This window comes from Hyla sarda, chromosome 2, assembly GCF_029499605.1.
Source record: "Hyla sarda isolate aHylSar1 chromosome 2, aHylSar1.hap1, whole genome shotgun sequence".
NCBI classification, from domain to species: domain Eukaryota; kingdom Metazoa; phylum Chordata; class Amphibia; order Anura; family Hylidae; genus Hyla; species Hyla sarda.
This window is the reverse complement of record NC_079190.1, coordinates 241,744,700-241,769,149: the sequence shown is the minus strand read 5'-3', so window position 1 is coordinate 241,769,149 and position 24,450 is coordinate 241,744,700. Positions and strand designations below refer to the sequence as shown.

Here is a 24,450-nt window from a genome sequence, read left to right as displayed (position 1 = left end):
GAAGTTACACAGGGGAGTCCCCCTATCCGCTTGGATCATCAAGAAATTGGTGATGGCTTTTCCCTGTTCGTATTGTCGGTCCAACATATGGAGGGTGGAATTCCAATGTGTGGAAATGTCGCAAATCAGACTATGTTGGGGGACACCGTTCTGACGCTGCAGCTCAAAGATGGTGTGCTTTGCGGTGTACGAGTGGCTGAAGTGCATGCAAAGTTTCATTCCCATTGTTAGGATGTCTTGCAGATGTGGGGAACACTTCAGGAACCGCTTGACAACCAGATTGAAAATGTGTGCCATGCAGGGCGCATGTCTCAGGTTTCCTTATTTCAGCGCAGACAAGATGTTCTTCCTGTTGTCGTTCACCATGGTTTCAATTTCCATTTTTCGTGGAGTAAGCCATTATTCGTTTTCTTGATGAATTACTTTTAGCAGTTCCTCCTCTGTGTGACTCCGTTCGCCGAGGCAAACCATGTGAAGAACAGCGTGACACCGCTGTGCCCTGCACACATGGTATGCTGGAGGGGCACTGAGACTTGTCCATGCAGTGGAGGCTTAGGACATGGTAGAGGATGAGGAGGCGGAGTCACACACCATCACAGGACCAACAGCCTGAGAGTGTGGATGCGGAAGCAGCCTGACCTGTCCAAGTTGCTGTTGTGGCTGTGCAGGAACCACATTTACCCAGTGGGCCATAAAGGACATGTATTGTCCCTGACCATAGTTACAGCTCCACATGTCGGCGCTGCCGTGCACTTTGGCCCAACTTCTGTTCCACAAAATTGTGCAGGGCTGGTACTGCCTTCTTCGCAAAGAAATGACAGCTTGGGACTCTCCACCTCGGCTCGGCACAAGCCATCAGTTCTCTAAAAGGTGCAGAGTCCAATACTTGAAAAGGGAGGGACTGCTGCACCAGCAACTTGGACAGGAGCACATTCAGCTTCTGCACCATTGGATGAGTGGGTGCATAATGTTGTCTTTTGGACATGGCTTCGCCAATGGATTGCTGGCAGAATGACTGACTTGAAGTAGGAAGAGCAGGAGCATTTGGAGTGACAGAAGATGGGTATTGCACACAGCTCCCTTTGGATGAGGTGGTGAAGCCTTGGGTGGCTGAAACAGGAATCGGTGTGCCACTGGGTGATGCAGCAGTCTAGACCACCATATAAGAGCCACAGTTCTCCCAGGCCGCTTTATGGTGACGCTGCATATGTTGACGCAGGGCCCTGGTGCCAACATTGGGACCCTGGCCACGCTTCACCTTCACACATCTTGCATGTGGCCAGGTTAACATCCTCTGGATGCTTGATGAAAAACTGCCACACCGCCGAGTAGCTGATTTTCCCACCAATAGTCCGCACTGATTGACTGCTACTGCCGCCAACTCCAGGAACGCCTGTTCCACTACCTCCGGGGAAGGTAGGTTGCCGCGAAGTAGGTGGTCTACCCAGGGCACGTTTGGCTCCAGACTTTCCACTTTTGCCACCACACTGACTGCCAACCATGCTACCACCTTGCTGGCTCAGCTGCTGCCTCACAGACAACTTGCAACCCTCTTCTCCTGATGATGATGAAGCCCCTTCTGCACCCGGCTCCCAAGTGCGATCGGCTTCATCATCATCGAGTTGTGTCTGCACGTCACTGATATCCTCCTCAGGTTCCTCAACAGTGTCTGCTTCAGGAGCCTGAACGCTTGCAACACCACCTCCCACGCCACTCTCCTCATCACTACTTGCCCGCCTAGCCGAGGAAGCGGCGAATGTCTCATCCACTTCTTGGCTGGGCAGTAGCTGCTGACTGTCCTCTAGATCGTCCTCACTAAATAGTGGAGCTGAACCCACAGCTTAAGATACTTCTGTGGGGGGAGGGAACAGCATAGGACAGAGGCAATGTGAGGACAGGGACTGCTCCCGGACCATGCCAACTGAGGATTGAGTCTGAGGAACCCCCCGACTGTTGACTGGTAGTGTCAGATGCCACCTGTGATGAAGTGGATGACCGTGTTAACCAATCAATGTCGGCAGATGGGTATCTGGTCAAGACACGACTGCAAGCTGATAGCGGGAGCTCGGGACTCTCGCTGCGACTCCTGCTGCCACTCGTCCCCAGTCTGCTGTGACCTCTGCCTGATGAATTTAGGCATCTGCCACTCCTCTGTGCACGTCCTGGCACTTCTCTGCCTGACATACTTATTGCGTATATGAGGGGAGAACAATACACTCCACTACGCTTAAAACTTTGTATTTGTGTACAACACCAGCCGGTGTGTACTTTTGGCTGGCCTTTCACAGTATCTAGGCCCTTAAAACTTTAACAGGAAAAAAGAGTACACCACTTAAATGTACATATGTGGTATGCACTTATGAGGGGAGGACAATGCGCTCCAGTATGCTTAAAACAGTATTTGTCTGCAATACCAGCAGGTGTGTAATTTTGCCTGGCCTTTCACAGTATCTAGGCCCTGAAGACTTTAACAGGAACAAAATGGTAGACCACTTAGATGTACGTATGTCGTATGCACTTATGAGGAGAGGACAATGTGCTCAAGTACGCTTAAAACAGTATTTGTCTACAACACCAGCAGGTGTGTACTTTTGCCTGGCCTTTCACAGTATCTAGGCCCTTAGATGTACGCACAGGTTACACTTAATAGAGGACAATATGCTTTTTGTGCTCTGCTCACCCTAACTGGCTGGCTACTATTAGCATTTCAGTTGTTGTACACATCAGTGCTGCAACACCCAGTTGCTGTGTACTACACCCAAAATTGCACTCTCTCTCAGTCTCACTCCCTTCCCTATCAGTGCTTCTAGGCTGGATTTGGGCTTGAGGTGAATCGCTGCTTTAAAGAAGCTTTTCTGTGCAACACACTGCTCTCAATCCCTCTCTGCAATAGAACACTGATGTGACTGGGAGGTTGAATTGCTGCTGTAAAAATGCTATTCTGTGCAACACACACTGCTCTCTGTCCCTTTTTCTCTGTAATAGAATGCGGATGTGACTGTCCGAAAGATGGCTGCCGATTATATAGGGCTGTGAGATCACAGGGGTGGCTGGCTGCTGATAGGCTGCATGTTGCATGTGATTCAGGGTCATCCCGCCGACCCTTGTTCCCGCCTTCCCAGTATTCCTTGCCCCATGTCCTCACATATGGATCCGCCATTTTAGATGCCCAGCCCCTGGAGCCTGGACCGCACTAAATGGAGTTTAATGAAGCAATTCGCACAATGGAATTGCGGCAATATTCGCATTCATTACAAATCAAATTTTTCCTGAAATTTGTAACAAAATCGGATTCGTCAGATTTGATTGGCTCATCCCTAGTTATAAGCAATAATAATAATATCATTCAGGCTAGGCTTACACACAGTTTTTTTTTCTGGTGGTTTATTGAAAACTGACACTGCATTTTTTGAGCCAAAGTCAGAAGTGGATGCAGTAGGAAGTAGAAGTTCTTCATTTATATTTTCCTGCAGTGGCAGATATCCTTAAAAATGCCAGAAAAAAACTTGTGTGGAAACCTAGTCTAACCATGTGGGCTGTAGAACGCATTTTAATAGCAATTGATAATAAATCCTTAGTAATAATGGTAATAATAATAGTGATAATAATTATAGTGGAATGAATCCTGCTTACCTGGATGCTGTCTCTGTAGTTAGTTCTATCAAATAACCACATTTTATTTGATCCTGCAGTCTTTATGGTCATGCCACCTTGATTCAAATTACATCACGCGGAAAGCTAACAGGATTATTGTAAGCTTCTGTTAGTTTTGCAATACCTTTGCAGCCCTGGCTTGTACAAGTCTGGAGAAAAGGTGGGGTAAAGAAAAGAAATGGATTATAAAAGCAGTTTTGCAAGTAACCTGCACAATGTTGGTGTTTATAGATATGCCACATACATGATGTGCTCACAATTCATTAAAATTGCTTCCTTCTTATATGGAAACCACAGATATAAGTTTTTTAAAAATTGAAACCATTACCTATTTTATCTTAGCTTTGTATTAGGCAAATATTGGAACACAAAGTACAGGTATGGCAGAAGGTGGCGAAGTCAGCAATGTTAAGTAGAAGATTTTTAGGTAAGAGCTTAAAATGTAAAGTGCTGCTCCAGGGAAGTACATGTAAATAAAACACTCCAAAGCCACAAAACTACATGATTATGTTCCCTGTAAATGATTCTGCCTGAAATGCATGGCTCCTGGGGCCCATGTTGTTTTCTTGGGCTTCTTGATATTCTTTACCATTCTTCCATCCTCTTCAGCATTAATTCAACATTTCCTGACAGCCATCAGGCCTACAAAGAAAAGAACACAGTACCTACAGTGAAATATGGTGGAGTTCAATTATGTTTTGGGGTTGTTTTGCTGCCTCTGGCACTGGGTGCCTTGAATGTGTGCAAGGCATCATGAAATCTGAGGATTACCAACGGATTTTGGGTTGCACTGTACAGCCCAGTGTCAGAAAGCTGGGTTTGCATCCGAGATCTTGGGGCTTCCAGCAGGACAATGACCCCAAACATACATCAAAAAGCACCCAGAAATGGATGGCAACAAAGAGCTGGAGAGTTCTGAAGTGGCCAGAAATGAGTCCCGATCTAAATCCCATTGAACACCTGTGGAGAGATCTTAAAATTGTTGTTGGGAAAAGGCGCCCTTCCAATAAGAGAGACCTGGAGCAGTTTGCAAAGGAAGAGTGGTCCAACATTCCTGCTGAGAGGTTTAAGAAGCTTATTGATGGTTATAGGAAGCGACTGATTTCAGTTATTTTTTCCAAAGGGTGTGCAACCAAATATTAAGTTAAGGGTGCCAATAATTTTGTCCAGCCCATTTTTGGAGTTTAGTGTGACATTATGTCCAATTTGCTTTTTCTTCCTCCCTTTTTTTGGTTTAGTTCCAATACACACAAAGGGAATACAGTGACCCCCGACCTAAGATGGCCCCAATATACGATAATTTTAACATGCGATGGCCTCTCAGAGGCCATCGCATGTTGAAGGCATCATCAACATACGATGCTTTTGTATGTCGGGGCCATCGCAAAAACGGCTATCCGGCAGAGCTGACTGCTTCAGCTGCCGCCGGAGAGCCATTTATGGTGCCCCGTGTGCTCCGGTGATGGTCTCCTACCTGTCCTCGGGGCTCCGGAGCGTCCTCTTTGGGATCCCCTCCATTGCCGGCGCTCTCCATCGTCGTCATCACGTCGCCTCGCATGCCATCCCATCATCCAATAGGAGCGGCGTGCACAGTGACATGATGACGATGACGTGAGAGCGACATACCCAGGCAGCAGAGACGTTCCGGAGCGGCGGGGACACCACGGGGATGCGGTGACAGCGATGGAGCGCAACATCTAGGGCAGCGGTGACAGGTCCGAAGCAGCGGGGACAGGTGAGTACAACTTCCTATTCTTTACATTGCACGGATCCCTCAACATACGATGGTTTCAACAAACGATGGTTCATTTGGAACGGATTACCATCGTATGTTGAGGGACCACTGTAAACATGTGTATAACAAAACATGTGTTACTGCAATCCTTTTCTGTGAGAAATACTTCATATTCTTGAAAAATTTCAGGGGTGCCAACAATTACAGCCATAACTGTAGATAATAAATATTATTTAGACAATTAAATAGGCTGGTGAGAGGAAAAGGATGGGCTATGGGTTTAGTTCCCTGAAGTACCTCTTTAAAGTGTACCTATCATTTTGAGTGATTTCTGGTATGTGTACCTAAGGAATAACAGTATTTCTGATTATTCTATGACCTATATCCTCCCTTTTTCAGCTGCTTGTCCTCTTTGTATGCTCCATCTCTAATTGCCGCTTATCCTGAATGCTACGTTGAGACAAGATGCTATTTTGCCTATGAAAGCTCTCTCTCTTTCAGATACACCCAAAAGAAGCAGCAATAATGACATGTACATCAATACTCTGCAGTATCACTGTGGGGTAAGAACACCTACTAGAAATAGCAACACTGTCTTCTGCTTCTGTCTCACTCTAGCAGCTACTTTTTTCTTCACCTCTTCCATTTCAATGGATCTGTATGGCCGGCAACTGTAACCTGATCCATCAGTGAAGTTGAAAATCTATCTCCTTTCTGCCTCATGTGTGTAGATTTTACAACTGAATTCAGGGAGTGACCAGTGCAGGAGACAGGGGGAGAAGGAAAGACTCTATTTCTGAAATATCTTCCCTATACTATTGATTTATGGAAAAATATTTAAATAACTGACTTTTAAACCCCTTCTTGGCTCATGATATACTGTTATGTCATGGGTTGTGTGAGAGAGTATGGCGCAGGCTCGGAAGCCAAGCCTACTTCATTCCTGGCAGGTGCCAGCCACTTTGTGAAGCTTACACTTGCTGATATTTATCAACATTGGAGATTACTTTATTGCCAGTCATTAATCAATTTAGACACCACGATTAATAGCAATCATAGCATCTAAACTGTTTGATATGCGTTGTTAGTGGTGTAGTGGCCCAGACGTTACCCCTGTGATGTAAGTAAGGGGTGGCAACTGGTTGCCACAGCATCCTGAGGCCTTTGCTATGCAGGCTGTGACCAGTAGAGTGACGGTCACATAGACCACTGCAATGCATATATATTGCATTGATATATGTAAGCAATCAAAGGATTGTTTATAAAAGTCACAAAGTTGGACTAAGGGCTGTAATGAACAAGTGGAATGAGCGTCATGTGGGCAGGGCAAGAGGCATGAGCTTCAAATTGGGAGAGCGGCAAAAATGATTGCTGGGTACTTCCTACTGTCCTTTGCAGCTATCAGCCATTGGCCACACATCCCCTATTACATAGTTACAGTGGGGGAAAAAAAGTATTTAGTCAGCCACCAATTGTGCAAGTTCTCCCACTTAAAAAGATGAGAGAGGCCTGTAATTTTCATCATAGGTATACCTCAACTATGAGAGACATAATAAGAAAAAAAATCCATAAAATCACATTGTCTGATTAAAGAATTTATTTGCAAATTATGGTGGAAAATAAGAATTTGGTCACCTACAAACAAGCAAGATTTCTGGCTCTCTCAGACCTTCAACTTCTTCTTTAAGAGTCTCCTCTGTCCTCCACTCGTTACCTTTATTAATGGCACCTATTTGAACTTGTTATCAGTATAAAAGTCACCTATCCACAACCTCAAACAGTCACACTCCAAACTCCACTATGGCCAAGACCAAAGAGCTGTTGAAGGACACCAGAAACAAAATTGTAGACCTGCACCAGGCTGGGAAGACTGAATCTGCAATAGGCAAGCATCTTGGTGTGAAGAAATCAACTGTGGGAGCAATTATTAGAAAATGGAAGACGTACACGACCACTGATAATCTCCCTCGATCTGGGGCTCCACGCAAGATCTCACCCCGTGGTGTCAAAGTGATCGCAAGAATGGTGAGCAAAAATCCCAGAACCACATAGGGGGACCTAGTGAATGACCTGCAGAGAGCTGGGACCAAAGTAACAAAGGCTACCATCAGTAACACACTACGCCGCCAGGGACTCAAATCATGCAGTGCTAGACGTGTCCCCCTGCTTAAGCCAGTACATGTCTGGGCCCATCTGAAGTTTGCTAGAGAGCATTTGGATGATCCAGAAGGGTATTGGGAGAATGTCATGTGGTCAGATGAAACCAAAGTAGAACTTTTTGGTAGAAACTCAACTCGTCGTGTTTGGAGGAGAAAGAATGCAGAATTGCATCCAAAGAACACTATACCTACTGTGATGCATGGGGGTGGAAACATCATGCTTTGGGCCTGTTTTTCTGCTAAGGGACTAGGACGACTGATCCATCTAAAGGAAAGAATGAATGGGGCCATGTATCGTGTGAGTTTTTGAGTGAAAACCTCCTTCAATCAGCAAGGGCATTGAAAATGAAATGTGGCTGGGTCTTTCAGCATGACAATGATCCCAAACAAACCGCCCGGCCAACGAAGGAGTTGGTTTGTAAGATGCATTTCAAGGTCCTGGAGTGGCCTAGCCAGCAACAGTGTGTGAAAACCTTGTGAAGACTTACAAAAAAAGTTTGACCTCTGTCATTGCCAACAAAGGGTATATAACAAAGTATTGAGATGAACTTTTGTTATTTACCAAATACTTATTTTCCACCATAATTTGCAAATAAATTCTTAAAAAATCAGACAATATGAATTTATGTTTTTTTTTCTCATCCTGTCTCTCATAGTTGAGATATACCTATAATGACAATTACAGGCCTCTCTCATCTGTTTAAGTGGGAGAACTTGCACAATTGGTGGCTGACTAAATACTTTTTTGCCCCACAGTACATGTATAGCCTATTTTCAAAACCTTATTTCATGATATACCTCCATCCTAAATCTCACATATCTGGTGTCAAATCTTATGATCCATGGAAGATGTTTGGGGATCCTCAGGAAGTTTCCATATGCTTTAAGCTCATTCATTCTTTTTACTTATATAGTGCTGACATATTTGACAACTCTGCTCTGGTTGTACTGGAACCCAGAACCCTAGACAACATTGCTTACCACCAAACCACAATGCTGCTCTACTTAGGCACTGCCGTTGTCCCCCATCTAGATTTTGTCCGATATTGCCTCCTAAATGGACCATTCTACTAACGGATGCAAACTGATGCAAAGGGATACTATTTAGTGGCATCCGTTTGCATCTGTTTTTCATCCATTAGTATCAGCCGTCTACTACTCCCATCATGGAACAGACTCCCTTTCATGATGGGAGTAGTAGTTCCCCGGCTACGGGAGTCTGCAGGCGGCTTGGAGGCTAAATTAGTGCTTCTACTGCTACCCCCATCATGGAACAAAGTCTGTTCCATGTTGTTTGTAGTAGTACAGTGGCTGAGGGATTGATCGCACTGGGTCTCACTTCTGGGACACGATATGAGCAGAAGTTATTAACCAGGGGAGAAGGCGGCATGCTCCACTCCCCTGGATATACAGTGTGTTTTACTGTGTTTCGGTGCCGGCTCCCTGCAGGGTTTTTAAAGTAATTAGTGAGGATTGTAATGGTGAATTACACTGGCGGCTGGGGAAGCATTGCGCTGTGTTCTCCGGCTGCCCTGATGCGCTGCAGGACCATATGTATAGAAGCGCTGCAGGGGGGGCAAGATCTACAGTATAGGCAGCGCAGCGGGGGAGCAATATACATAGCTAGCGCAGTGGGGGGCCAGACGTCTGTCCCCCTGCTGTGCTAGCAGGCCCGGACTGGCTTACCGGGATACCGGGATCTATTCTGGTGGGCCGCTGGGCCTGGGGCCGGATTAACGTAGGGGCTCCAGGCCCCTACATGAAAATAGGACCAGCGGGCTGCACAGGCGGCCCGGCTCTATAACTAGGCGGACCAAGCACCCGCTTAGAGTCCGCAGTCCGGGGGGGGGGGGGGGCGGAAAATTTGCTGCCCACTCTGGTCTGTGTCCGTCCGCTCTGTCTGCCACCCTGTCCACTCTGTCTGTCCGTAGCCCTGGGAGCGCAGGGGAGTCACGTGGGATATCACGTGCGGCATCATTCCCCCCTGCGTCTTCACGCCGTAAAGCTGGGAGCCCGGCACTGCTGCTGAGTGCTTCAGGTAAGCATGGGCTGCGGAGGGTAGGCTGAGGAGAACGAAAGAATAAAGATGGTGTTGTATATGTATTATTGATGGGGGGAGGCTGGGGGGTTAGGACCAAGGATGAGGAGGGGGGGTGTATATTTATGATTGATGGGGGGGTTTAGGAGACTGAGGAAAGGGGGGGTGTTGTATATGTATTAGTGCTGGGGGTGACGAACAAGGAGGAAGGGGTGTATAATTATGATTGATGGGGGAAGGCTGGGGGGTTAGGACCAAGGATGAGGAGGGGGGGGTGTATAATTATGATTGATGGGGGGGTTAGGACCAAGGATGAGGAGGGGGGGTGTATAATTATGATTGATGGGGGTTAGGACCAAGGATGAGGGGAGGGGTATATATTTATGATTAAAGGGGGGGAAGCTGGGGGGGTGTTGGTGAGGATAACAAGGATGGGGGGGTTTGGGGAGGTGTGAGGCTGAGGAAACCAAGGATAAGGGGGGAGGTGTATATGTATGATTGATAGATGCGGGGTCCAAAGAATATGGGATAAGTTATAGATTGTGGGGGGGGGGGGGTCCGAGCGCTGGGACCCCCGCGATCTCCAGTACGGGCCTTGGCAGGAAAAGAGGTATGCCGACCCCGCACGAAGTGTCGGCCGACACACCCCTCCGCATACTCCATAGAGATACATGGAGGGAGCGTGCCGACCACGGCTTCCTGTGGGGTCAGACGTCGGCTTCTGGCATACTGACTGGGCCCCCGTGCAGGAGATCGTGGGGGGTCTCAATGCTTGGACCCCCCGCAATCGATAACTTATCCCCTATCCAAAGGCTAATCCAAAAACTAATGGCAGTATTATGTTTAGGGCACAATGCATGGCAGTATTATATTCAGGGCGCAGTGTCTGGCAGTATTATATTCAGGGCACAGTGTGGGGCAATATTATATTCAGGGCACAGTGTATGGCAGTATTATATTCAGGGTACAGTGTGTGTCAGTATTATATTTGGGGCGCAGTGTATGGCAGTATTATATTCAGGGCGCAGTGTATGGCAGTATTATATTCAGGGCGCAGTGTATGGCAGAATTATATTCAGGGCGCAGTGTATGGCAGTATTATATTCAGGGCGCAGTGTATGGCCTTATTATATTCAGGGCACAGTATATGCCAGTATTATATTCAGGATGCAGTGTATGCCAGTATTATATTCAGGGCTCAGTGTATGGCAGTATTATATTTGGGGCGCAGTGTATGGCATTATTATATTCAGGGCGCAGTGTGTGGCAGTATTATATTCAGTGGGTACAGTGTGTGGCAGTATTACATTCAGTGGTTACAGTGTGTGGCAGTATTACATTCAGTGGGTGCAGTGTGTGGCAGTATTTTATTTAGGGCACAGTATCTGGCAGTATTATAATGATTATTGTTGTCATACAAAGTGGAGGATCTGCTGACAATGAAGTTTGGGCCTCAGACTCTGCAGAGAAGATGGAGCTGGAAGAAGACCTGGCGTCTGGACCAGTGGAAAAGGAACGACAACAGAGAAGACATCACTCAGGTCAGTGATATCATTGTGTATTCTCCTGACTGACCCATCATCACCTTCATGTTCGTCAAGTGCTCCAGCGACTACGCCAAAATCAACTTTACGCCAAAATTGAGAAGTGTCTATTCGAACGCAGCAGTCTCCCCTTCCTGGGATACATTGTGTCCGGACAAGGTCTTCAAATGGACCCTGATAAACTTTCTGCGGTAATGGATTGGCCTCGTCCCACTGGCCTGCGAGCAATCCAAAGATTTCTCGGATTTGCAAATTATTATCGTCAATTCATTCCCCACTTCTCCACCATCGTTGCTCCTATTGTAGCACTGAGTAAGGAAAATGCTAATCCGAAATCCTGGCCGCCACAGGCAGAGGAAGCCTTTAACCACCTCAAAGCCGCCTTCTCCTCTGCTCCAGTCTTGTCCAGACCAGATCCTCAGAAGCCCTTCTTCCTCGAGGTTGACGCCTCCTCTGTTGGAGCCGGAGCTGTTCTCCTTCAAAAATCCACTAAAGTAAAAAATGTCACTTGCGGATTTTTCTCCAAATCCTTTTATGCTCCAGAAAAAGACTATTCCATTGGAGACCATGAACTACTAACAATTAAGTTGGCCCTTGAGGAGTGGAGACATCTTCTGGAAGGATCCCTTCACCCCATCACCATCTATACAGATCACAAAAATCTGTCTTATCTCCAATCCACCCAGCGGCTAAATCCTCGCCAGGCTAGGTGTTCGTTGTTCCGCAGACAAGAATGTCAGAGCTGATGCTCTATCTCGTACCACCGATGCCTCTGAAGCTGAGACCCTTCCTCAGCACATCATCCCCCTGAGTGTCTGATCTCTTCTGCTCCTGCTTCTCTGGTGCCTATCCCTCCAGGAAAGACTTATGTTCCTCCCCGTCTTCGCCTCTGGATCCTCAAATGGGGCCATTCCTCCCTTCTGGCTGGTCACGCTGGAATCAAAAAGACTTTACAGTTGATTGCCAGACACTTTTGGTGGTCCTTCTTGGAAAAGGATGTGACCGATTTCGTACGAGCCTGTACAGTATGTGCACGTGACAAGACCCCTCGTCAGAAGCCTTCAGGTCTTCTCCATCTGCTGCTGGTGCCTGAACAGCCTTGGTCCCACATAGCCATGGACTTCATCACTGATCTTCCTGTATCCCATGGCAACACTGTCATCTGGGTGGTCGTTGATCGTTTTTCCAAAGTGGCTCACTTTATTCCGCTCCCAGGCCTTCCTTCTGCGCCACAGTTGGCGAAGCTATTTTTTCTGCAGATTTTTCGTCTTCACAGGCTTCCCACGCATATCGTCTCGGATAGAGGCGTTCAATTTGTGTCAAAATTTTGGTGAGCTCTCTGTAATCAATTAAAGATCAAATTAAATTTCTCATCCTCCTACCACCCGCAGTCCAATGGACAAGTGGAGAGAGTGAACCAGATCCTTGGTGACTACTTGCGACATTTTGTCTCCACCCGCCAAGATCATTGGGTCGACCTGTTACCCTGGGCTGAATTCTCGTACAATTTCAAAAATTCTGAGTCATCCGCCAAGTCTCTGTTCTTTGTGGTGTACAGCCGTCACCCGCTTCCCCCCCTCCCCATCCCCACTTCATCTGGAGTTCCTGCCGTAGATGAATTGACCCTGGACTTCTCCTCTATCTGGAAAGAGACTCAAAAGTCGCTCTCACTGGCCTCTTCTCGCATGAAGAAACATGAGGATAAGAATACTATAACGCGGAGCGCTCCGGGCCTCGGTTCCCCTCCGGAGCGCTCGCGGCGTTACTCTCCTGCTTGCAGCGCCCGGTCAGACTCGCTGTCCGGGAGCGCTGCTCTGTGTCCCTCGGCGGGGATGTGATTACCGTGGCGGGACGTGCCCGCCCTCAGGTCGCATCCCGTGTCACTCACCGGCCCCGTCCTTCTGCTCTGTCCCGGCGCGTGCAGCCCCGCTCTCTAGGGCGCGCGCGCCGGGTCTCTCAGATTTAAAGGGCCAGTGCACCATTAATTGGTGCCTGGCCCAATTAGTTCCAAGCACTCCCCAAACCATAAAAACCCACTTCCCCTTCCTGTCCCTGCCGGATCTTTTTGCCTTGTGCCCTGAGAAAGCGTTTCTGTGTGTTCCATTGCCTGTGTATCCAGACCCTTGCCGTTGCCCCTGACTACGAACCGTTGCTGCCTGCCTAGACCTTCTGCTACGTCCGTCCTTGCTCTTGCCTTGTCCTTGTGTACCGTGCCTGTCTCAGCTGTCTGTGAGGTTGAGTCGCTATCGGGTGGAATGACCTGGGGGTTACCTGCCGCTGCAAGTCCATCCCGCTTTGCGGCGGGCTCTGGTGAAAACCAGTAACCCCTTAGATTCCGTTCCCCTGGTACGGCCCACGCCATCATCTCACTGACACAGAGCATCCACCACCCGTGTCCTCCCCGTATACCAGTCCGGATCCTGACAAGCCCTAATGTAGCCTCCTCTGTCGCCCCAGACTCCCGCAGCCTGGAAACTACTATTCCCATCATGGAAACAAGTATTTTTCATGATGGGAGTAGTAGTAATCCTGCAGCACAGAGTTTGCTGATTTCACTCCTTCTGAGCATGCTCAGAAGTAATGACGGTTCAAAAACGGATATTAAAAACCGGGTGCAAACTGATTACATTATATGCTCATCCGTTTGCCATAGACTTAAATGTAAAATTTGTAATATCCGTTTCTATTCTGTTATTTTTGATGGGAGAAAAAATATTGCATGCAACGTCTTTTCCCCCCGTCAAAAAAAAAACAAAAAAAACAGAACAGGAAGAAAACGGGTGCAACGGGTGATAAAGGATTATAAAAAAAAATCACATTGACATCAATGGGATTATTTTACAGCCGTTTGCAACCCATTTGATAAATTATCAAATGGATTGCAGAACAGGCATGAATTTACGGGGGCAGACGGCCATGTGAATGAGACCTTAGACAGTGCACACATAAGACCCAAAATACAGCATGCGCATTTCTATGATTACCGAAAATGGCATCGGCAAGCATCACAATCTTTTAGTACCACTATGCCTTCTCTTTTACAAAGAAAAATCACACAAATTCTATTGTGGTCGTGGCTAAAATGAAGAGGTGTACTTACCTGAACATCACATCAGACTGCCTCCAATATCCCAGACCCTTTGGACCTTACACTGTAAAACCTGGAAAATACGTTATCCTACTTAACAGAGCAACTTGCACATTCACTAAACTTAACAGCAGCGGTTGAACTGTGCCCAAAACCATGAATGAGGGCACGCCTATAGAGGGGGAAAATGTAAACAGCAGTAGGGTAGAGAAAAGTAAATCTTATAGCAAAATTACAGAGCCATGTACTTAACCCCTTAAGGACTCAGCCCATTTTGGCCTTAAGGACTCAGACAATTAAATTTTTACGTTTTCATTTTTTCCTTCTCGCCTTCTAAAAATCATAACTCTTTTATATTTTCATCCACAGACTAGTATGAGGGCTTGTTTTTTGCATGACCAGTTGTCCTTTGTAATGACATAACTCATTATATCTTAAATTGTATGGCACAACCAAAAAACACTATTTTTGTGGGGAAATTAAAAAGAAAAACGCAATTTTGCTAATTTTGGAAGGTTTCGTTTTCACGCCGTACAATTTACGGTAAAAATGACGTGTGTTCTTTATTCTGAGGGTCAATACGATTAAAATGATACCCATTATTACATACTTTTATATTATTGTTGTGCTTAAAAAAATCACAAACTTTTTAACCAAATTAGTACGTTCATAATCCCTTTATTTTGATGACCTCTAACTTTTTTATTTTTCCGTATAAGCGGCGGTATGAGGGCTCATTTTTTGCGCCATGATCTGTACTTTTTTTTCTACCACATTTGCATATAAAAACTTTTAATAAATTCTTTATTATTTTTTTTTATAAAATGTATTAAAAAAGTAGAAATTTTGTACTTTTTTTTTTACGTACACGCTGTTCACTGTACGGGATCATTAACATTTATTATTTAATAGTTCGGACATTTACGCACGCGGCGATACCAAATATGCCTATTAAATTTATTTTTTACGCTTTTTGGGGGTAAAATAGGAAAAAAACGGACGTTTTACTTTTTTATTGGGGGAGGGGATTTCTCACTTTTTTTTTATTTTACATTTTTTAAAATTTTTTTTTACACTTGTATAGTCCCCATAGGGGACTATTCATAACAATACCATGATTGCTAATACTGATCTGTTCTATGTATAGGACATAGAACAGATCAGTGTTATCGGTCATCTATTGCTCTGGTCTGCTCGATCTCAGACCAGAGCAGGAGACGCCGGGAGCCGGAAGGAGGAAGGTGAGGGGACCTCCGTGCGGCGTTCTGAATGATCGGATCCCCGCAGCAGCGCTGCGGGCGATCCGATCATTCATTGAAATCGCGTACTGCCGCAGATGCCGGGATCTGTATTGATCTAGGCATCTGAGGGGTTAATGGTGGACGCCCGCGAGATCGCGGGCGTCGGCCATTGCCGGCGGGTCCCTGACTGTGATCAGCAGCCGGGATCAGCCGCGCATGACACGGGCATCGCTCCGATGCCCGCGGTTATGCACAGGACGTAAATGTACGTCCTGGTGCATTAAGTACCACCGCACCAGGACGTACATTTACGTCCTGCGTCCTTAAGGGGTTAAACACATTAGCTGAAATACGTACCTGTACCATTGAGGTTGACCCTACTATGACAGCTGAAATGTGACAATAACCGCGTCTGACGGCATGCCTTTAATGGGCAAAAAAAAAAAAAACGTATGACTTAGGAATGAAACAAGGTTTGGAATTATAAACGCCACACCGACACTTGAACGCATTAATCAATTATTCTGTGTGCTGAACATATCTAACGTAACAAACACAACAACCAAATTCTGAGCCTGTGATCCGTGGCCTGAAAACCTGTAAACCATGACTTGCCACACCTTGACGGGTATGACCCCCGCTAAGACCAGATCACATGTATCCCTTGCAATGTATCAATATGTACAATAGACTGTGACTTGACCTCAGCAAAAACAAATCAAAATGCCCGCAAAGCAAAGCCCCCAACCCTTCCAAAGAGGACAAAAATGTAACGACTAGGTGAATGGACATAAGAACCTGTGAAAAGGAAAACAAAAAATGGAAATAAACATAAACGCTTGTTCATGAGGTGCATGAAAGTGCTCATGAATAATCACTATGCAGGCAACCATGCTATGCAAGTCATGTTTACCTGAAGACTAGGCGATGTAGAAATGCGTAACGTGACCACTTGAATGTTACAAGTAGCAAAAGAAGTCCACTCTATGTGTTCTAAAAAAACTCAAGCTTATAGTTGACGACGAATCTTGCGTAACCACAATAAATCTATACAAGTGCCTGTGTTATGAAGTCATTGCTCTGAATATGAGACAGAAACAACTAACGCAGTGCATCCCTGCTGAAGACGTAGCAGGTATAACGGGTATAAAGCTGCCTATGTGTAACAAAGTTATTGCTCTGAAGATGTGTCAGTAACAACAACTTCGCAGTGCATCCCCCCGCAGACGTGGCAGGTAAAATGTGTATATAGCCGCCTATGTGTAACAAAGTTATTGCTCTGAAGACATGTCAGTAACAACAACTACGCAGTGCATCCCCCACAGACGTGGCAGGTAAAATGTGTATACAGCCGCCTATGTGTAACAAAGTTATTGCTCTGAAGACATGTCAGTAACAAACAACTACGCAGTGCATCCCCCTGCAGACATGGCAGGTATACCGGGTATACAGCCGCCTATGTGTAACAATGTTATTGTTCTGAAGACATGTCAGCAACAACAAATACGCAGTGTATGCCCTCTGCAGACGTGGCAGGCATAACAGGTATACAGCCGCCTATGTGTAATGACGTTGCTCTGAAGTCATGTCAGTAACAATGACTATGCAGTGCATCCCCCCTGCAGACCTGAGAGGCACAACAGTGACACACCAACTAAGTGTCGTGAGGTTGTCTCTCTGGAAATGTCGTTAAAAGATGTGGAGCTCGCAACTGGGGACACAAGGTTAACTGTGATCCTCTCACCCAAAGAGAAATTAAAACAATATAAAGCACAGTCCACAGTCCTCAGTGTCCTACCCAAAAAATGAGTATGTGAAGGATATCAGGTTCAAATATATGAATAGGTATGTACAAATTTAATACCAACAGTTATCAAATACAAATGACACAAATAAAATAAAATGACAAGAAAAAGAATCTAAAAAATGTAACACTCCGCAGGGCCCTGGCAGTTTTTAGATATCCGGACTAATTAGCAGGGGATATTACACTAGTCTCTTTCAAATAATACAGAGTCCACCTGTAATAAGGATGATACAGAGTCCACCTGCAATAGGAATATTCACACAAGCCAGAAGATAAATGATAGAAGTCCACCTGTAATAAAAAAAAAGTGTTCTCACACACTGTGGATACAATTGGTATAACTATGCCAGCATGGGCTGATAGGAAAAAATCTATAGTTCCACCTAGTAAATGTCCACCTGTAAAGAGGATAGAGTTCCGCCTTATGCAATAGGTACTTCCACTTTATATATAAATAGTCGATGTGTCGTGGACTACCTGCGGGAGAAAGATTTGTTTGGCGCCACGTGCCACTCACTGCACCGCGTCGAGGCTTCTGTCCTTGCTTCGGGGCTCCAGCCAGCAGCGTTTGCTGTAGCCACGCTCCAATGGCGTCTGATGTTCTCTGCGGTCGCATGCTGGCAAGTTTCGGGCAGGTCAGATCGTGACTGCAGATCAGCTGACCGTGGGGGCGCGCTCTCCCATAGATGTTCAAACTTAAGGCAGCAATAGATGGCAATAGATGTAGTTATAGTTAAAAGTTAAATATAGGTGGGTAAAGGTGGCAGTAGTTAACCCCTTTTGGTCCAACAGTTCTTTCTCAAGTGTCGGCAGAAAATGCACTTGGGCTGTGTTTCCAATCGCGCTTGATGTGAATACAGATTAACATTTTTTATGTCCAGATGATTACTAGGATGTTCCAAAAAGTCACCAAACGCATTTCGGGGTACACTGGGATTTATCCAAACCCCTTCCTCAGTGGTGTATCAATTATGTTCTATCTTGGTTCCTTTTTATACCTGTCTGGACCAATCACCTGTGTCAATGTTGGATTGGACACAAAATCTGGTATAGATCAGGAATTTTTCATTCTCATTTTTATAATTGTTTTCTTTTTATTTCTATTTTTAATTAATTTTTTCATTTATCTGATTATGATTACTATATCCCCATGCACAAGGGTGATTGAGTGCATATCTGTATGTACATAGGTTCATATCAGTTAATATCTTCGGTAGCCACATAAGTATGGCATATATTCCTGATCCATACCAGATTTTGTTTCCAATTCAACAATGACACAGGTGATTGGTCCAGATAGGTATAAAATGGAACCAAGATAGAACATAATTCATACACCACTGAGGAAGGGGTTTGGATAGATCCCAGTGTACCCCAAAACGCGTTTGTTGACTATTTGGAACAGCCTAGTAAGCATCCGGACGAAAAAAACGCTAATATATTTCATATATCTGAACCGAATATCCTTCACATACTCATTTTTTGGGTAGGACACTGAGGACTGTGTTTTATCTCTGGAAATATGTCAGCAATAGGGACTAGAATAGTACATATCCCACATTCTATAGGAATAGAAGGTTAAAGGGGTACTCCGCCCCTGGCATCTTATCCCCTATCCAAAGGATAGGAGATAAGATGTCAGATCGCCGCCGTCCCGCAGCTGAGGCCCCCTAGGATAGCCGCTGCTGCACCCCGCCATCATTACTGCGCAGAGCAAGTTCGGGGGGCCGGAGCAGCGTGACGTCATGGCTCCGCCCCTCATGACATCACAGCCTGTCCCCTTAATGCAAGTCTATGGCAGGGGGCGTGACGACCACCACGCCCCCTCCCATAGACTTGTATTAACGGGGGCGGACCGTGACGTCACGAGGGGCGGAGCCATGACGTAACGATGCTCCGGCCCCTGTATTTCCCGTCATTACATGCAGAGCGATCTCGCTCTGCGCAGTAATGATAGCGGGGTGCTGCAGCGGCAATCCCCGGGGTCCCCAGCAGCGGGACCCCGGCGATCTGACATCTTATCCCCTATCCTTTGGATAGGGGATAAGATGTCTAGGGGCGGAGTACCCCTTTAAAATCGGATGCTGAGTGTACACATTCAGACAACCAGGATGCTAATACAGTGGTCCATCAACATACGATTGTAATTGGTTCCAGGCGGACCATCGTATGTTGAAACCATCGTATGTTGAGTACATGGATGCTCAATGATACTCACATGTCCCTGTTACTGTGGGCCCGGCAGTTCGCCGCTCCAGCCCGTCAGTTCACCGCTCTTCTGCTGCCGTATCACTACAACGCCACTGCCCTGTGCCATCGCTCTGTCGCCATCATCACGTTGCCGCACATGCCGCCCCAATAGGGGCGGGGTGAGCGGCGACGTGATGATGGCGATGGAGAGAGACGGCGCAGGGCAGCGGCAACATAGTGATGCGGCAGCAGAGGAACGGCGAACTGACGGGCCGGAGCGGCAGGGACATGTGAGTATCATTGAGCAAGACACATAGGGCACATTAAACAGCTATGCGGTGGCAGTTGAAGCAGTCAGTGCTGCCGGACAGCCGTTTTTGCGATGGCTATGAACGTTATGAATATGCATGCTATAAACACTTATGAACGTATTCACAATATAATGCTTTCAGCTTATGTACAGTAAAATTAGGTAAGCATGAGGACAAGCTGAGAGCGTAAGCATAATACAAGCGCTGAGGATGTATGCACACTGAGTGTATGTACATATACGTATAACAAAACTATGAACGTATTTAAGGTGTGAATGCTATGCACAATGGAAATGCTATAAATGTGTGAACAATACAAATGCTACAAGCGTTTTGTGCATTAATATACCATAAATGAAAGCCCACTGTAGCTGTTATGAAAGTATACACGATATAAATGCTGACCACATGCAAACTACAGTACATGCTGATATTGCAATGTATGCAGGAGATACTAAAAATTTATGCAGGCCATATTTAATATGAACTGGGCCACGTTCTTGATCTGGAATGTTGTCACGTGCATACACTGTGGCATCCCAGCAGGTTGCAAACACGAAAGTTTAAATACTCGTGAACCTTAGCTACAATAGCCTCAGTTAGAGCAGCCTGCTTGACAGTAAGTACCCAGACCACAGCTGGGGCTTCGTCACCGTGTGTCAGGACGTGAGTAGTGGTAACACAGAACTACCTCCTACTGACTGGCTACACTGGGGTGAGCCTGACGGATCTGTCTGAACTTCAATACGGGTTTGAGCTGCTGTGATTAGGTGGGAGACGGCAGATTGTGATGCAGACGAACCTCTCAAGTGGCGTGTGATGATTACTGGGATAATAACACTATGGACCCAGGGTTAGTTAGGGGCCATCCCTCAAAACCCCTATATGCACACCCTTAAAATATAAATTTTAATATAGTCTCTTAAAAAATGTTCTAAGTGAGATTAAAACTTGTACATGACAGGAATATGAATTAACACATATGACGGAGAATATCTTCTCCAAGTACAGGTTGTGTAGCGGCGCTGCAGTCTGCCGCAATCACCACCTGTCAATGTATATTTTAAAATTTAACATAACATGCCGACCTCTACATGTTTCGCCGTAACAACAGCGTTCCCAAGAGGAATGTTATGGCAATGTTGACTTGGTGAAGGTATTCCCCGTCATATGTGTTAATACATATTCCTGTCATGTACAAGTTTTAATCTCACTTAGGAAAATTTTTAAGAGACTTTATTAAAAGTTATATTTTAAGGGTGTACAAATAGGGTTTTCCCCTGGCTTCGGCCCTGGAGTTTGGATATCGATGATTACTGGTATGGCACTGCTTTTTTACTGGCTACAGCAGGCATGCAAGGGACTGACAGGTGAAAAACCTGCGTCTGTGGGCCGAGTGCGCTGCACGAACCACCATCCCACCTAGCAGAATGCCTGGCTCACGAACAGTCCGCCACGACGAACAGCCAGCAACCCGCCACCCCCTCCCCCTAACACAACCTGCCCGGGAGACCTGCTGCGACCCTACAACCACATCCTCCGAAATGGGTTCTAGGGTTTTCCCTGTGCCCCCACTCATTACCTGTAGCCTCTGTGGTGATAGCATCTAGCATTCCCCCTTGAGGCAGCCGGCGGGGCTGCCGAGGCCGCACCACTCCACACCATTGGCGGGAAATTCAACAGGAGGTCTGTCAGCTGGATCAGCCAATGACGTATGCCTACACTATCGCTACTACGCTGAGATGAAACGCCCTGTCCTGAGGGTGAGCCGGCTTATAAATAGGCCACGCCCCTCCCATAAATACAGCCTTTACAGGCTTATCACATATAAAAAAGTAACATTTTCCACTGCATGTCATATTACAGATGTAATCTCATATGATGGCTCATGGATATATACAATAAATAAGTACTCTGTGTGGCAGGTCCGGAGTGGGACCAAAAACAGGCTTGTGTATCTTAGGCTAAGCAGCCCATTATTTTGTGACTGCTGGGACCCCTATCAATCACCTTGGCTCAAGTGTTTTGCAAAGCTACAAATCCTATCATACCTGAAGAGCATCAAGCATCATGGGGGGGTTTGCAACAGTTGGAGAAACACTGATTGGGATACAGTTTTACCCATCATCACTGCAGAACTTATAAGTGACTTTATCACTGATGGGACAGTCGGGCAGAATACAAAATGATATAAGTGACTCAAATGTGATGTTTTCTCTGTAGTCTTTATCTTCTTTATCTTCATTGTCATCTTGTTAAGGCCCCATGATTTCGTCCAGCTACATCTTCCCCCAGCAGAGTTTGAAATCATTGATTTCTAACTTTGTCAACAGATCATCTATATAAAGACAATATTTAATATAACCATGCCAGATACTGTGCCTTCTTAATATAGCCCTGCCACACAATGTGCCCCCTAAATATAACCCTGCACACACAGTGCCCCCTAAATATAACCCTATCAAACACTATTACCCTGACAGTAATACTGCCACACACTGTTTCTTCTCAGTTTGCCACCCCTGTACTGTCCCCCCCAGAACTCCTCTGTTTCCTCCAGACCCCTAAGTCCTCATCTAGGCCCTTATGTTCTCCTTTCCCCAGATCCATCTGTCCTCCTCCTCTTTCAGACCCCTCTGTCCTCCTCCAGAGGCATCTGTCCTACTCCTTCAGACTCCTCTGTCCTCCTCCAGACCCCTATGGCCCCAGGACTCCTCTGCCCTTTTCCTCCAGACTCCTTTGTCCTCCTCCCTTCAGACTCCTCTGTCCACCTCTTTCAGATTCTGTCCTCCTCCTTCAGACCCCTCTGCCCCCAGTTTTGCTGCTCCTCCCAATTTCTGTCTCCCATAGACCTCTCTGTCCTCTCCCAGACCCAAATGTCCTAATCCAGACCTCCTATGTTCCCCCATACCCCTCTGTCCTCTCCTCCAGACTCCTCTGCCCCCAGACTCCTCTGTCACCCCCAGATCTCTATGTGCTTTTCCAGACCCCCTATTCCCCCCCCAGAACTCCATGTTCTCTCCTGCAGACTCCACTGTCCCCCCAGACCCCTATGTCCTCCTCTAGATTCCCTCTGCCCCCCCCCAGAACTCCCTGTCCTCTCCTCCTGACTCCTTTGTCCCCTCAGACCCCTTTGTCCTCCTCCAGACACCCTATGTCCCCCAGACTGCTAAGACCGTTCCTCCAGACTCCTCTGCCCCAGATCCTTATGCCCCTCAGACCCCTCTATCCTCTCCTGTAGACTCCTCTGTTCCCTCAGAACCCACTGTCCTCTCCTCCAGACCCCTATATCCCCCAGACCCCTATGTCATCCTCCAGACCCCTTTGTCTACAGTACATAGGCATAACGGTTCTGCACCTTGAGGGGTTGGGGGCTGCAGACAGTTACCACCAGCAATGAGCCAGCATAGTTCTTCTGCACCTGCTCAGAGTTGAGCAACCGGGGCAAGGACACGTCCGTGAAGTCAGGGGCATGCCTACACGCAGCATGTCTATTACCAGACGTGCTGCTGTTAAAGTGAAGGTGTTTTTTGCCCTGGCTGATTATACTTGGGGCTCGGGATCAGTCCAGAGTGGGAGGCCCCTCCAGCATAACCTACCTGCACATGCTGGCAGGGCAGCAAAGGCTTTTTCTTAAAAAAAAAAAAATGAGCCTGGCATCAGAAGAAGGTGGGCAGCCCGGTGGCCAATCCCGGCCTTCTGTGTAGTGCTGTTCAGGCCTCATGCATATGACTTTGATTTGCAAATTACATTTGGCCTCATGCACACATAATATGCAGTCATATGCATAAGGCCAAATATAATTAGCAGTTTTTCCTTTATCCATGATGAATAAACATGTTCACATTTCAAACAGAACTCTGTCTATGTCGAGCAAGAGTGTGCTAGTGTCTTTGTTATGACACATGCATCATGATACACCAGATAATACATACATCACATTACAGGATCCCTGTGATGCTGAATAGGGTAAAAGAACAAAACAGATAATATATCTAAATAAATATTATCTATTGTATGTGATGGCTTATAATGGAGCCTGGAAAAATCCAACCAATACCGGCCATTATTTGATCAGGTGTTTCTGTATAAATGGCTCCGGCGAATGCTATTATTATCTTGTACATTTTGAGCATCGTTTCCTGTGGGATAGATGCAGAAGCCAGAGCCTTAGATACATGGAACACTGTCCTTGCTAAAAGGATATCAAACATATGAGCGCAGGACGACTGGAAGCTAAAATTCATGTAAGTAATGCAAAAAAGGGTTATTTATGGTCCTGGTTATTGCTGTTTCAAAGCCACCATGCCCTTGGGAATAATCTTTATTCTTCTTATGTTTGTTAAATAAGATACCAATGAAATAATGTTATCACCTTTAACATCCTTAGCCTGGGAGCTCAGCTAATATAAATCTGCATATGATTATAGCTAAATATAATCTCTTGTATATTTCTTTATATGAATATATAATTATATCTATGTAACCTCCTTACGGATTTTGTAAGCACAGACACACCCGTGCTATATAAAGATAGCAAAGACAACACTAAATGTTACTCACTGTATGTACCATATGTATGCATTTCATGGAGAAGTGGCACATGTTTTCTGCTACATTCAACCTCTGGGTGGAAGGTTTTAGCAATTCCACCTTATATAATGTCCATCAAAAGTTTATTGC

General features: G+C 46.1%; 1 protein-coding gene across 8 annotated transcripts in view; it reads left to right on the top strand.

The window, feature by feature from the left end:
- LOC130355913 (chymotrypsin A-like) overlaps positions 1-24,450 on the top strand; it is a 211,882-nt gene that overhangs the window by 136,760 nt on the left and 50,672 nt on the right. Inside the window, exon 1 of one of the 8 annotated variants that reach the window (XM_056556763.1) lies at positions 5,931-5,952. The exons of 5 other annotated variants lie outside the window; for them this stretch is intronic. The gene's annotated coding sequence lies outside the window, so the exon portion shown is untranslated. Of the gene's footprint in view, positions 1-5,930; positions 5,953-19,619; positions 19,747-23,941; positions 24,015-24,450 lie in introns of those variants that run through there. 2 more of the 8 variants (XM_056556761.1, XM_056556759.1) reach the window with 2 other exon arrangements.